We start from the raw sequence: 16,763 nt of genomic DNA, 5'->3' as shown, positions 1-16,763 counted from the left end.
ACATTACAAAGACAAATATTATGGTGTGTAGTATGTTTCAGCTTGATTTAAAACACCATTATTTGGCTGTGTTAATAAACAGACATAATATGAAAATTATGTATCTGTGTCCTGTTATTTATCTTTTGGTATGCATTTCAGAAAAAAAATGGTTAGGATTCAGGTGTAATTGCAAATAGTGATTAATCATGATTAATCCACTGAAAATTCTGATTAATTTGATTAAAAATTTTAATCATTTGACAGCCCTAATATATATATATTTTTTGTTTTTATAGAAAAAGCCCCTGTTATATGCCCAGAGCGAGGTCCTCCTTAAGGGGGCCACAGCTGGGTTAACTAGCAGGACTGAGTTGAGTTGATAGGAGTGTACTTCCTTGGACATAATTGGTAAATTAGCTAGTTGCGGGCACCCAAAAGTCCAGATCCGTGGTACTGGGTTGATCACAGATGGACTGGTGAGGTTAATGTATTGAACGAAGAACTAGAGTGCAGGTGACGCCTTGCGAGGGCATCTGGCTTGGTGAAGTTCAATTATAACATGTAATGTTTTTATGAAATGTTTTGATAAATGAGGAAAACAGGTATGCCCTGGGTTTGGATTTTTGAGACCGTGTTACATAGTTAGATAGGAGACACGGGTACTCTGTAGGTAGTTTTCCACATTTGGATAGACATAAAATAATCTATACCACAGTAATCGCAGTAGGCAATTTCCCAGTGTGGAGACAACACCCCGTTTTGGAACCACTAATTAGGCAATATTTTGATATGCGTTTCCCTGTTCATATAGACAGGGTTTGAAATCTAAAAACAGCGCTAACCGGTTTTCCTTGTCTGTCTCATTCCCGTGTGTCCTGTGTGTTCGTGTTTCTGTATGTCTGAATGTGATATGAGAGTTGTGTGAGTGTAGAAATAAGTGTTCATCTTAAGTTTGGATAATAAGATATAGAAATGTGCATGATAAGATGATTGAAATTTGGATAATAAGTTTTGATATATTGTCACTGTTGATGTGGGTGCGTTGAGAGGAGTCAGACGCAGGACGCATAAGCTAAGTCAAACAAGACTTTACTAAATGTACAACCAGTACAAAATAAAGTACCTCAAACGAGGAGGCAAAACGACAACGCAACACAGTGCGTTACAATAACAATTCCAGAGTATTGCACAGGATACCACCAACAGACAGGAAATAAAATAACACACAACTAACGAAAACAACACAGGAAACTTATAAGGCACATAATCAAGACCAAACGGACACAGGTGTAACAGACAGACCAAACCAAACGAACATCGAAACATTCAACGGTGGCAGCTAGTACTCCGGGGACGACGAACGCCGAAGCCTGCCCGAACAAGGAGGAGGAGCAGCCTCGGCAGATTCCGTGACAGTACCCCCCCCCCCCTTGACGCGCGGCTCCAGCCGTGCGCCGACCCCGGCCTCGGGGACGGCCAGGAGGACGCGGACCCGGGCGTGTGGGATGACCACGGTGGAACTCAGTCAGGAGGGATGGATCTAGGATGTCCCTCCTAGGCACCCAGCACCGTTCCTCCGGGCCGTACCCCTCCCACTCCACGAGATACTGGAGACCTCTCATCCGGCGTCTCGAGTCCAAGATGGTCCGGACCCTGTACGCCGGAGCCCCCTCGATGTCCAATGGGGGCGGAGGGGTCTCTCCTATCTCATCTTCTTGGAGTGGACCAGCTACCACCGGCCTGAGAAGAGACACATGGAACGAGGGGTTAATATTCTTATAATCAATAGGCAGTTGTAACCTGTAACACACCTCGTTCAATCTTCTCAGGACTTTAAAAGGCCCCACAAACCGCCGACCCAGCTTCCGGCAGGGCAGGCGGAGGGGCAGGTTTCGAGTCGAGAGCCAGACTCGATCTCCCGGTGCGTATACCGGTTCCTCACTGCGGTGGCGATCGGCGCTCGCCTTCTGTCGACGGATGGCCCGCTGCAAATGGACATGTGCAGCGTCCCACGTCTCCTCCGAGCGCCGAATCCACTCATCCACCGCAGGAGCCTCGATCTGGCTCTCGTGCCATGGTGCCAGAAACGGCTGATACCCTAAAACACACTGGAAAGGTGTTAGATTGGTGGAGGAGTGGCGGAGAGAGTTCTGTGCCATCTCTGCCCATGGGATGTACCTTGACCACTCCTCCGGCCGGCCCTGGCAATAGGACCTCAGAAACCTACCCACATCCTGGTTGACTCGTTCTACCTGCCCATTGCTCTCTGGGTGGTAACCCGAGGTAAGGCTCACCGAGACCCCCAAGCGTTCCATGAAAGCCCCCCAGACTCTGGAGGTGAACTGGGGACCTCGGTCAGACACTATATCCTCGGGAACCCCATAGTGCCGGAAAACGTGGGTAAATAGGGCCTCAGCGGTCTGTAGGGCAGTAGGGAGACCCGGCATTGGGAGGAGACGACAGGCCTTGGAAAACCGATCCACAACGACCAAAATGGTGGTATTCCCCTGGGAGGGGGGAAGGTCGGTCACAAAATCCACTGAGAGGTGGGACCATGGTCGTTGTGGAACGGGCAGGGGATGTAACTTTCCCCTGGGCACGTGTCTAGGCGCCTTACACTGGGCGCACACCGAGCAGGAGGAGACATAAACTCTCACATCCCTAGCTAACGTTGGCCACCAGTATTTCACGCTAAGGCAGTGCACTGTCCGGCCAATACCTGGATGTCCAGAGGAGGGTGATGTATGAGCCCAATAAATAAGTCGGTCACGAACCTCGAGCGGAACGTACGTCCGCCCCACAGGACACTCGGGGGGAGTAGGGTCGGCACGTAACGCCCTCTCGATCTCCGTATCGACCTCCCACACTACCGGAGCCACCAGACAAGACTCCGGCAGTATGGGAGTAGGCTCAATGGACCTCTCCTCTGTGTCATACCGCCGGGACAGGGCGTCTGCCTTACCGTTCAGGGACCCTGGGATGTACGTGATCTTAAAAACAAACCGGGTTAGGAACATGTTCCACCTAGCCTGACGAGGGTTTAGTCTCCTAGCTGCCCGGATGTACTCCAGGTTACGGTGGTCAGTCAGAATGAGGAAAGGGTGTTGAGCCCCCTCAAGCCAATGCCTCCACACCTTTAGGGCCTGAACCACGGCTAACAACTCCCTGTCCCCTACGTCATAATTACGCTCCGCCGGGCTGAGCTTCTTGGAATAGAACGCACAGGGGCGGAGTTTAGGTGGCGTGCCGGACCGTTGCGACAGAACCGCCCCAATACCGGCTTCTGACGCGATCCACCTCCACTTGGAATGGTAAAGCGGGATCCGGATGCGCCAGCACCGGAGCCGAAGTGAACAGGTCCTTCAGTTTAACAAATGCCCTGTCCGCTTCAGCTGACCACTGCAAACGCACCGGACCCCCTTTAGCAGGGACGTAATGGGAGCTGCCACCTGTCCAAAACCCCGGATAAATCTCCGGTAGTAATTAGCAAAACCCAAAAACTGCTGCACCTCTTTTACAGTGGTTGGAGTTTGCCAATTACGCACGGCCGACTACACGGTCAACCTCTATCTTCACACCAGACGCGGACAATCGATAACCCAAGAAGGAGATGGACTCCTGGAAAAACAAGCATTTCTCTGCCTTGACATACAAGTCATGCTCCAACAGCCTCTTCAACACTCTGCGTACCAGGGCTACATGCTCGGCTCGTGTAGAAGAGTACACTAGGATGTCGTCGATGTACACTACCACACCCTGCCCATGCATGTCCCTGAAAATCTCGTCCACAAAGGATTGAAAGACTGAAGGAGCATTCATTAACCCGTATGGCATGACGAGATATTCGTAATGACCCAAGGTGGTGCTGAATGCTGTTTTCCATTCATCTCCCCTCCCTAATGCGCACCAGATTGTACGCGCTCCTGAGATCCAACTTTGTGAAGAACCGCGCTCGCGTAATGATTCTGTCATAGTCGCAATCAGAGGAAGAGGATAACTGTACTTAACCGTGATCTGATTGATACTACGATAATCAATACACGGGCGCAAACCCCCGTCCTTCTTCTTCACAAAGAAGAAACTAGAGGAAACCGGGGAAGTGGAGGACCGTATGTATCCCTGTTCCAAGGACTCGGCTATGTAAGTCTCCATAGCCGCGGTCTCCTCTTGAGACAGGGGATACACACGGCTCCACGGAAGTGCCGCTCCTGTTTGGAGATCTATCGCACAATCCCCCTGTCTATGAGGTGGCAACCGTGTTGCCCTAGTTTTGCTGAAAACCAGTGCTAAATCCTCATATTCAGGGGGAATGTGCATTGCGGACACTTGGTTCAGACTCTCCACCGATGTTGCCCCTATGGAAACACCTAGACATCTCCCTACACACTGGGCAGACCACTCCATAAGAGCCCTCTGCTGCCACGCAATGGTAGGATCATGGGTGCTTAACCAGGAAGCCCCCAGCACCACGGGATACGCAGGAGAGTCGATCAGATAAAACTGAATGATCTCCTCATGACCCCCCTGCGTAATCATCTTCAGTGGTGCTGTGACTTCTCTAATCAACCCCGACCCCAGCGGCCGGCTGTCTAGAGCATGAACTGGGAAAGGGGGTTCCACCGGCCGAAGGGGAATTCCTACCCTAGAACAAAATACACGATCAATAAAATTCCCAGCTGCGCCTGAATCTACTAGCGCCTTATGCTGGGAATGAGGTGCCACCTGTGGAAATCGCACAGGTATACACAGGTGTCCAACAGAGAGCTCTGGGTAAGTGGGGCATCTACTCACCTGAAATGACTCCCCAGTGCGTGACCTGTTGTCCCCTCTCCCAGGAGACCCTCCCCAACACCTAGCCGCAGTGTGCCCTCCACGGCCACAGTTGGTGCAGGGGACGGCCCCCCTCGGGTTCTCTCTCCTCCTCTCCCTAGCGCCTGCACCCCCGAGCTCCATGGGAATCGGCTCGGCGGTGCTGGAGGATGGAATGGACGACCCCCATTCGGGATGTCCGCGGGTAGCCAGCATGGTGTCGAGACGGATGGACATGTCCACCAACTGGTCGAAGGTGAGGTTGGTGTCCCTGCAGGCCAGCTCACGACGAACGTCCTCTCGTAGGCTGCATCGATAATGGTCGATGAGGGCCCTCTCATTCCATCCCGCATCTGCCGCTAGCGTCCGGAACTCCAGGGCGAACTCCTGGGCACTCCTCTTCCCCTGTCGGAGGTGGAACAGACGCTCCCCCGCCGCCTTCCCCTCAGGTGGATGATCGAACACTGCCCTGAAGCGGCGGGAGAACTCCGCGTAGGTGATGGTAGCGGCGTCTATTCCCCTCCATTCGGCGTTAGCCCACTCCAACGCCTTGCCGGAGAGACAGGAGATGAGGGCGGAGACGCTTCGTATCCCGAGGGCGCCGGGTGTATGGTGGCCAGGTAGAGTTCCACCTGCAGGAGGAATCCCTGACACCCGGCTGCGGTACCATCATATGCCCTCGGGAGCGAGAGCCGAATGCCGCTGGGTTCCGGTACTGGGAGAGGAGGACTGGCCGATGGTGATGGTAAGGTGTGCGAAGATGTGGGCACCTCTCCAGTAACCAAACGGCGCAGCGTGTTGGACAAATCGTTCATGGCGGCCCCAAGTTGCTGGATCATGGTGTCTTGATTGCTGATCCGTTCCTCGAGGGACTTGGGTGCCGCCGCTGCTCCTGCTGACTCCATGAAGGTGTGTTATTCTGTCACTGTTGATGTGGGTGCGTTGAGAGGAGTCAGACGCAGGACGCATAAGCTAAGTCAAACAAGACTTTACTAAATGTACAACCAGTACAAAATAAAGTACCTCAAACGAGGAGGCAAAACGACAACGCAACACAGTGCGTTACAATAACAATTCCAGAGTACTGCACAGGATACCACCAACAGACAGGAAATAAAATAACACACAACTAACGAAAACAACACAGGAAATTTATAAGGCACATAATCAAGACCAAACGGACACAGGTGTAACAGACAGACCAAACCAAACGAACATCGAAACATTCAACGGTGGCAGCTAGTACTCCGGGGACGACGAACGCCGAAGCCTGCCCGAACAAGGAGGAGGAGCAGCCTCGGCAGATTCCGTGACATATATAACGTTATCTTGGGGTTCCGTCCATCACTGCCCATCATAGAATATCACGGGGCGGTGTTGAAGTGCAGGATGTTATTTTAGAAAGTAGTGGCAAGTCTATAGTTTCTGGGAGGATAGACTTTTCTGTGATTTCTGGGAAGTCTAGAGAACCGTTGAGGATACGTGTGGAGCATTATTCCCATGACGCGCAGGGCAGTGTCCGGGAAACCGAAGTTTTTGGGTTCCGCTGGGAGTATGTTTGCAGAGCTGCTTTGTGGCGAGGGAGAGTCGTTGAAAACGCACATGGAGTGGTGGATGTGAGTACCTAAGATTTCTAACGTTATATATGGATTCTGTGAATATATGAAAATATGACTAATTGTATGTGTGTGTAATCTATTACTACAGATTTGATGAAGTAATAATGGAACGTATAAATATTCATATACCAACTCGCGCACCAAAATGTAGACGTACGTCAGAGGTAGAAAAAAAAATATATATATATATGTTTTCTGAGTTGGTCCCGTTTATGGATCATTTGATAAAGATAAGGTTTAAGCATTATATGACTGTCTACAAAGTCTGGGCAATAGTCTCAGAACATGGTTGGCGTATGTCCACTTTTGAAAAATATGGGGAATTGACTTACCCTAACCGATGTAACTATAAAACGCTTATGGGATTTTCTCCGCCAGGGTAATACATTAAAGCCAAAACTGCCCATAAAGCCTGAAATATGTTTTTTTTCCGCAGTAAGAGAGGAGTTGCAATAATTATTGAATAAACCTTTTTTCCATACAGTTAGAGCGAATTAAGATGGCATTATCGATGTAACTTATAACGTAGTACAAAGCCAAATTAGGGTTTCCATCAAAATAATTATCATTGCGGAGCTAATGTGATGTAGTAAAGGAATTTCTAAATGTCGCAAGAGAAAATATAATCCGTTTTTTATTCAACTGTGGCCATCTGTTCCAAACTTCTCTCATGTTGCTGGTATACTGGTTTGCAAAAGGCAGAGACATAATAGGCGTTGTGGTGAGACATTAGTCTGTCTGGGAAAATCTGATTATTCCTTAGACATTGAAATTGGGACATTATCATGAGCCATCCACTTTGCTGAAGAAGAAAATGGGGGTTGGTCAACTGTGCCCATAATTGATTTAGGCTTATCTAAAATAGTTTATTTTGGGGTATCAGGTTGATTGTGGAGGTCTATACACTGCTAAATTTATAGTAATTTAGATTAGGAATGCATTAAGATACTGATCTGTAATTATAAATCGTGATGATAAAGTTCATACTAGAATTATGGATAATTATACTGTATGTTAATATAAATGTACATTCTGCCAGTGTCGATGTGTGCTAAGTTGAGGGTTTTAACTTAGTGATAGGACCAATGTGAATCACTGAAGCATTGTCATTCTAAATTTGGGTTGGATAATTAATTGGGTTTTGATTATGATTTGGAAACTGAAGGATTTTCTGAAAACGGACTAATTGATTTGAGTAAGTTTATAGTATGTTAATAACTATATGAGTGAAGCAATTAATGTATCAGGGCTTGATTGTTCTGATTGTTGTTATGCTAATCATGACATGGGTAAAGAAGGTGTACTAAAGATATTGACACTATTCTCAGAATGCCCTGGTGAATGGAGAGGGTGAACACTGATCCTGAGAGTGAAACTGATCCTAATCTATTTGACTATATCCATTACAAAATTACATTTTTGATGATAATGATAATACTCAGGAACTATAGCAGGTTTATGCTAATGGCACATAGAGTCCGTAGGCGTTGCCTTATAGATAATGGAATCATGATGCTTGTCCTGGGTCATGTTCATTAGGCACTAAACTGAATAAATGTTACTTAAACCGGGAGTCACTACCTGGATTTGTCCAACAAGATATGCACATTTTAGTTTCTACAGATGGTGTTATGGGGATGGAAATAGTTATTTACACTATGCTGACCAATGGGAGTATGCTCAGTATCAACATGACGATTTTGTTTCATACTGATGAAAAATGTAATACAATTTAGATTGCTGATAATTTCTTAAATTATATTTTAATGTTTATATCATTCCCAATGAATGATCATTTTATGTTAAGGTTGAAAGCTCAATGAACCAACGGAGGGAGCTTACATGGAAATAAGGTTCATATTTTTCCTGGAAGGGACGTAGTCCCTTAAGAGGGGAATGTGAGACAAAAATGTACATGTAACATGTTTACCTGCTTTGTTTAATATTAATAGTTAACAATTACATACTTAACAAATAGTAAGACATTTCTGTTCTACTAATGCTGTGTTTTTGTAAAGGGATGGTTTCTCCTACAGCTCCCTGCAGCTAGTCTAGGCGTGTGGTCAAGGACATGGGTTTTACTCGAAATAGGGGTATCTGGAGCAGACAATTGATTTAGGGATGGCTAGGTGATAAAACCAACAGCCACATTCCATTCTATGATTAGTGGTGCGTGAGAGGGAGATGTCTCCGGTCTGACTGAGCCTGCATTTTCATAGACTGAATTGGTGTCTGTAAGGTACCAGGGACGAGATCTGTTATGAATAGTTGATAAGAACCTCGTCTTGGGGGCCAAACCCTGGTTTCCATACATTGAGAAGAGTCTTCACAGCAGATACTGTCTGCTGTGAATTATTCATTTATTTCATTCAAATCCTAACCTTTTGACCCATTCTACACATCTGCTGTTTGTCATGTAGACTAAGAGGGTGTATCGTGCTATAAAATATATTTGTATTCTTTGTATCAGAGCTCTAGGCCCAACGCTCAAGAGTGTTGGGTCGACCAGCCTCAGTATTGCAGAGCACTCACTCCATTCACGTGTGTGGGTGGTGTGACCTGCTGCCTTATTAATACGTTTTGAATAAACTAATATCCTGATTGGTGATTGTCCTTGTCTCTCCTCATTATTGATTAGAATGTCCATGACAGTAGCAACTCACAGTAGCAACTGAGTGCAAAGGGTTACCTCAAAAGATGTGTATTTCAAATATTGCTCCCCCATCTTTACTAATCATTTGGACTACTCCATACACTCTGGCACTGTTAAACAACCTAAATAAACTTGTATGCTCTAGGAGGTTCTGACAATTGTCTCACTCCCACACAGGACATGCTGATGTATGCTTGGAGGCCACTCTGGTACAAAGAAGCGGACTAATGAGTGCTTGCTGTTGCTGGAAGCTACTCCTTCCTCTTATTACAGCTCTCTGCATTTATTGAATTAATGCAGAATCATTAGGTTAGGACCCAGATAGCCCAGTTCTAGCCATTCCTCCCACGTCCCCACCCCCACAGATCCTTTGCCACAGACCCAGCAACAACAGCCCAATACAACCCAACCTGGCCCAGAACAGAAGCCTACACACCAAATGGAGGGCACAGGGTCATTTTCATTTAGTACCACACAGAAGAAAGCTGACTGAAACAGAGAGGGTCTACCTGGACTTTTCTAACAATAAACACCCATTTTCTAATAAGAAACACTCAAATATTATTCATGTTACTATGCCCTTCACGATCAGAACTTCTGATGAGAGAATCACTTTTCTGTCCACTATATAATTAACTACATTAGTCATGCATAAATATTTTAGTGGGCTGATGACATACATGCACTAATACATAGATTGAAGCAAGTATGCACGGAACCAAGCATGCACAGTCACATTCATATGCACACACATTATTTCAACTGCATGTACTGAACGTATGCTCAACGTCTCTATGTGGTTTTTGGATAGAGCTACAGTAAGTGATTGTTCCATTAATCCACTAATCTAGTTGAGACAACAGGCCAGTGGGGAAGACTCCCAACAAAGCCTCTCCAGCGCTCAGGTTTTTAGACGGAGCTCTGACATTTAACTAATGGGTTCTGCTACACCCCTCCAGAGCCAGAAGGGGACAGATATTTGGCATTGAGTGTAAATCTGAATGGGCACGTTCTCTGGGCCTGGGTTTAATTATAAACCCAATAACCCAATACCCCAGAACTATTCACACAGACACATATTTCTTATGACTTGTGGGAACTGTCGATGCGAGATTCCAGGAACACTTGGAATGATTGATTAGTTCCTAAGAAGCACAAGCTGCCCCACTTTGTTTATGTAAGTGGGTTCCATACATTGGAAAAGGAAAAGTGTCAGAATCATGTTAAATCCGTCAGGATGCAGTGCAAGAAAAATCTATTGTACATAGGATATGCATGGGATACATAGGCCCTTTGTATACATTTTCAGAAGATCTGTCTGAATGAATAGTCAATCAGCCAAATTAGCATTTTAAAGACCTTGGAGAGTCTTTCATTCCAGGTCTATTTTCCTCCACTCTTTCGCTTAACAATTCATTTCATGATTCGTAGGATTTAATTGCCTTAGGTGCATCATAAAGACATCCACAGGGACATCTTATCCAGTCTAATTTTGTGCAGTCTTGAGAAAAGAATTGTGTTTAATATTTGCTTAGTCATCACGCCATAGTCTCTCTTCCTGTCACTACAGCGAGAGAGCAAACAGCTTTTGTTTGTTTTCACTAGTTAGGGAAGCATCAAGAACAAGATGGCCAGTACTCACACACTAGCGTAATATCCAAATTAACAAATCTTTCAGAATATGATGTCACAAATGTATGAGTGAAGCAGCCAGCCCAGCGCCAGTGTGCAGTGTGCTGCTGCTGACAGAGAGAGTTTATGGGCCGTGGACAACTAATCAGGACTCCAGGTTCCAGTACAGTGAGTTATGACTGAGCCACAGTCCTCCTTGTCCTGCAGGCCCATGGTGGTGCCGCAGCCGCCTGTGAAACTGTCTGAGCTCTGAGGTGTTTCTGGCTAGCTGGAGGTGCTGAGTGACAGCGAGGTGAAAAACTATTCCTACCATTAGCTCACTGCTCAGGCCTCTAGCTAAAAGGCCACAGTCATAATTTCACAGAAAAGATGGGCTGCAGCAGAGCAAAGTAAAGATAGAAGATGTGTGGAGCTGATGTATTCTCTGTCGCTCTCTCCCTCAGAAAAACATTACAATATTACCCATTGGCCAATATTATCACGAGTGCTTGCAGCTACAATCACCTTGATGACATTACGGTAGTTGTTGGTCCACACCAGATCTTGGCAAAATCAATCCTAATGTGGCAGATCTCTGAGACAATCACTTCAAATGGGATTGCTTTCTCATTCTTTGCCACTGAGGATAATTGGATCTGTCCCTCCTATTTGTAGCCTCTGGCGAAGAAAATAACCCAGAGAAAAACAAGCAAGGATGGGCCTGAGACTGAGATTGTCTTTAATTAGCTCTTGGTAAACAGAACAAGTTCCCTTTGCTTTGGTTGCTGGATGCCTCCGGAGGGATTAACCACCATTTAGAGGTGGACTCCCAGAGCCCAAGCCAGAGCTGAGGAAGGATTTACTTTTAATGAACTATCAAAATAATAAGAGTAATATTTATCTTTGATATTTTGAGTATTTGATATTTATCTTTGATATTTTGGCCAACATAGTTGTCAAAATGAACTTACAGTCAATACTAATCCAGTTAAGACAGGGAACTGTATGAATCATATATCTCACCATATAGAATTCCATCGTCGAACACGATTGCCGTTTCCTTTTACTTAAAGGTTAGTCGAGGCAAGGGAAATAGAGTACCATTCTAATTTATTTGCTGTTGTGACAATGGTGACGGCTGTACTGTGATTACTACATGGAGCTGTAATATGTCATACATAACATCACTGCGTCTGTATTCTGAATCAGCAGCCTACTATGTAATCACTTATCACTCCAATACTACATCACATCATTTTTCAGTTTCTCCCTGACTGAACACTGTGTTAGAGAGGGTGAACATACAAACACCACAGCTGAAAATGTCACTCACCATCAAAGTATACAGAGCCTTTTTATTCTTTAACAAGATTATTGTGCAGCAGCAGAGACAGCCCCTTGCATCGCTGAACCCCTCAGGATCCCCCTATGCTCCTCCTAACTAACCCTCTCTCTCTCCCTCTCTCTCACAGACACATGGCTCTCCACGACTACACTGTTTCCACACAAACCAGGAGGGTGAATTCATATGGGGCAGGGGTGGCTTAGGGGAGATTTTTAGGGTTCTCAGCTGCCCCCGAGCTCTCTGGAGCTATGAACACAGGGAGATGTGTGTGTGTGCATTTGTGTGTATATGTGAGAGAGAGTGTGTATGTAGTGGAGCGTTGCACACTGGAGAGATCTGGCCCAAATGTAATCCCTCTATTGTGATGTGGATGGCTGTAGTAGAAGAAAGGGCTGTGGCTGCCTGCTGCAATGCAGGGGTTTAACATGGAGATATGAACACATTTCAGTAACATGCCTCACACATATACACTCAGTGGCCAGTTTATTAGGTACACCCATCTAGTACTGGGTCGGAACCCCCTTTGCCTCCAGACCAGCCTGAATTCTTCGGGGGATGGATTCTACAAGGTGTCAGAAGCGTTTGTTGCTCAATTGGTATCAAGGGACCTAACGTGTGCCAGGAAAACATTCCCCACACCAGTACACCACCGCTACCAGCCTGTACCATTGACACCAGGCAGGATGGGTCCATGGACTCATACCGCTAAATCCAAATCCTGACTCTGCATATCAGCATGACGCAACAGGAACCGTGATTCGTCGGCACAGGCAATGTTTTTCCACTCCTCAATTGTCCAGTGTTGGTGATCGCGTGCCCACTGGAGCCACTTCTTCTTCTTGTTTTTAGCTGATAGGAGTGAAACCCGGTGTGGTCGTCTGCTGCAATATCCCATCCGTGACAAGGATCGACGAGTTGTGCGGTCCGAGATGTCGTTCTGCACACCACTGATGTACTGCACCGTTATTTGTCTGTTTGTGGCCCGCCTCTTAGCTTGCACGATTCTTGCCATTTTCCTTTGACCTCTCTCATCAACAAGCTGTTTTAGCCCACAGGACTGCTGTGACTGGATGCTTTTTTTTTTGTCGCACCATTCTCTGTAAACCCTAAATACTGTCATGTCTGAAAAGCCCAGGAGGGCGGTCGTTTCTGAGGTACTGGATCCTGCTCGCCTGGCACCGACGATCATACCACGCTCAAAGTTGTTTAGGTCACTCGTATTGCCCATTCTCACATTCAATCAAACAGTAACTGAATGCCTCGATGCCTGTCTGCCTACTTTATATAGCAAGCCACGGCCACGTGACTCACTGTCATTAGCAGCTATCCATTTTCATGAACGGGGTGGTGTACCTAATAAACTATAGAACTGGAAGCCACTGTGCCTCAGTGTTGCACACAGCAATTCCTATAATTTGAATGCTTCACATAATTATTCAATACTGACTCAGAAAAGCCATTTGGGCCAGGCTAGGTTCATTCACAGAGCTAAGTGTTTGTCCAGGTTTATATCCTCTATGACACCCCAATGTGCAGATGCAGGCCACTTTTAAAGAGCAGTCTTCTCCAGGACAATTATTAGTAAGACGGCAGATAGGCCAGGGAATTGAAGCTTGCAGTGCAGCGAGGAGAAAGTCGGCCACTTAGATAACAGCTGACAAAAGAGTTGTAAACAAAGAAAGAAGGGGGTGAGAGAGCGAATAAGAAGGGACGAGAGAGGGATAAATAAAATATGATATTGACTGTGTGTGGCTGGTTAAGCTGTCTCTCCTTTTACATTACTCCATATCAGTCTTCCCAGTTGGCCTCATGGTACAGTAGCAATAAAGTGTGGTAGAGTAGAAAAAATATGTGTACTGAATAAAAATAGGACATAAAGGATTATGTATACTTGTCATTCCACTTTAACAGTGAATTTTCATCATTGTGTGACTGCAGTAGTCAACAGTATGTCCTGTGTATTTGTTCCACCAGAGTTTTTTCATTGGGTTATCCTAATATTCGAAATTACCTTTGCCAACCGCACCTAGGCTTACATACACTACATGACCGAAAGTATGTGGACACCTGCTCGTCGAACATCTCATTCCAAAATCGTGGGCATTAATATGGAGTTGGTCCCCCCTTTGCTGCTATAACAGCCTCCACTCTTCTGGGAAGGCTTTCCACTAGATGTTGAAACATTGCTGTGGGGACTTGCTTCCATTCAGCCACAAGAGCATTAGTGAGGTCGGGCACTGATGTTGGGCGATTAGCCCTGGCTCGCAGTCAGCGTTACAATTCATCCCAAAGGTGTTCAATGGGTTGAGGTCAGGGCTCTGTGCAGGCCAGTCAAGTTCTTCCACACCGATCTCGACGAACAATTTCTATATGGACCTCGTTTTGTACATGGGGGCATTGTCGTGCTGAAACAGGAAAGGGCCTTTGCCAAACTGTTGCCACAAAGTTGGAAGCACAGAATCATCTAGAATGACTTTGTATGCTGTAGCATTAAGATCTCCCTTCACTTGAACTAAGGGGCCTAGCCCAAACCATGAAAAACAGCCGCAGACCATTATTCCTCCTCCAGCAAACTTTACAGTTGGCACTATGCTTTGGGGCAGGTAGCGTTCTCCTGGCATCCGCCAAACCCAGATTCGTCCGTCGGACTGAAAGATGGTGAAGCGTGATACATCACTCCAGAGTGTTTGGAACTCGGTAGTGAGTGTTGCAACCGAGGACAGACAATTTTCACGCGCTACACACTTACAGCACTCGGCGGTCCCGTTCTGTGAGCTTGTGTGGCCTACCACTTTGCGGCTGAGCCGTTGTTGCTCCTAGACGTTTCCACTTCACAATAACAGCACTTACAGTTGACTGGCGCAGCTCTAACAGGGCAGAAATTTGATGAACTGACTTGTTGGAAAGGTGGCATCCTATGACGGTGGCACGTTGAAAGTCACTGAGCTCTTCAGTAAGGCCATTCTACTGCCAATGTTTGTCTATGGAGATTGCATGACTGTGTGCTCAATTTTTTACACCTGTCAGCAACAGGTGTGGCTGAAATAGGCGAATCCACTCATTTGAAGGGGTGTCCACATACTTTTGCATATATAGTGTATTTTCCCTCTTCTCTAATCAGGATAGAAACGGACACATACTGTACTAAACAGAGGTTCCTGTGAGCTGCTGTGTTGATCCATAGAGTTACCCAGAGTGGGAGGGAGGGGAAGGGATGATGGTTGTTGTGTAGGCTAGGCTACATGGCAGATTGCTGACAGTGGGTGTCTTTCACCGTCAGCAGAAACAACCCTTCATAATGACACTCTGGCTCCAATCTTTACACTGCTGATATAGGCAGTACAGAACAGTACAGCTAGGAGGGGGAATACCACACAGTCAATCAAATCTGATACACTGATTGCTTACTGCAGCCCAATTCAGTTTACAAACTCCTCAACTGAGTTTATTTAAACTGTGAAAAGATTCAAAGAATCTTATGAATGAATCTTATGAAGTTAACAATGCATGTTAAAATATTCATGAAGTGTAATTAATTAATTGGATTTTTAATGTGTTTTATAAAGAGCTTAATAGATATTAATAGAGTTAATAAACAATTCTCTTTTTCTATTCTCTGTGTGTGACAAATCATCAGAAACTAGGAGAATCTCTTGACCTTGAGCTAAGCTTCTTCTCTCCCCTGTCCTTCTAAACTGTCAACCCTCCCAGTTTATCAGTAAGAACTCAGAGACCACAACGCCATTACAGGGAATCAAGGATTGTTTGCTCTAAAACAGAGGTTCAGTGATTGAAAATGGCTTCTACTTCAAACCCTAAAACATACAATGCCTACACTGCACCATCTGAAACCCTTTTGTTTTATTTTATTTATACTTAACTTTTTGGTCAAGTTCAACACTTGTTGAACAAAATGCATTTTTTCAACAAGCAGCTGGCCATAAATCTTTGGTGGATGGAGGGCGGCGGCGGCAGCCTGCAGGCCTCCCTCTAGTCTAGCTACCTGGCTGTTTCAGTGGGAGACAAGGAAGGCTGTGTTTATGTACAGAAATAAGGCCATCCATCACCCAGTGCCACAGAAACAAACGGTCAGCTGCGGACTGAGATAAATGAGCACACAGTTTTAGATTAATTACTCCCCTCTGTGGTGGCTGCCAACTAATGTACCAGAACACTCCAAATCTGTACTCAATAGAAAAACAAATGATGATGATGAAGAAGAAATCATGCAAATACAGTGAGGGACAAAAAGTATTCGATCCCCTGCTGATTTTGTACGTTTGCCCACTGACAAAGAAATTATCAGTCTATAATTTTAATGGTAGGTTTATTTGAACAGTGATAGACAGAATAACAACAACAAAATCCAGAAAACCGCATGTTTTAATGAGGGAAATAAGTATTTGACCCCTCTGCAAAACATGACTTGTTGGCAATCACAGAGGTCAGACGTTTCTTGTAGTTGGCCACCAGGTTTGCACACATCTCAGGAGGGATTTTGTCCCACTCCTCTTTGCAGATCTTCTCCAAGTCATTAAGGTTTCAAGGCTGACGTTTGGCAACTCAAACCTTCAGCTCCCTCCACAGATTTTCTATGGAATTAAGGTCTGGAGACTGGCTAGGCCACTCCAGGACCTTAATGTGCTTCTTCTTGAGCCACTCCTTTGTTGCCTTGGCCGTGTGTTTTGGGTCATTGTCATGCTGGAATACCCATCCACGACCCATTTTCAATGCCCTGGCTGAG

General features: G+C 45.8%; 1 protein-coding gene across 2 annotated transcripts in view; it reads right to left on the bottom strand.

Moving 5' to 3' along the window:
* The window catches only part of LOC121545624 (synaptotagmin-2-like), a 91,675-nt gene that overhangs the window by 39,488 nt on the left and 35,424 nt on the right, over positions 1-16,763 (bottom strand). The gene's annotated exons all lie outside the window — the stretch shown is intronic.

The sequence above is a fragment of the Coregonus clupeaformis genome, chromosome 30 (assembly GCF_020615455.1).
Source record: "Coregonus clupeaformis isolate EN_2021a chromosome 30, ASM2061545v1, whole genome shotgun sequence".
In the NCBI taxonomy this organism is placed as follows: domain Eukaryota; kingdom Metazoa; phylum Chordata; class Actinopteri; order Salmoniformes; family Salmonidae; genus Coregonus; species Coregonus clupeaformis.
This window is presented reverse-complemented; position numbering and strand designations above follow the sequence as displayed.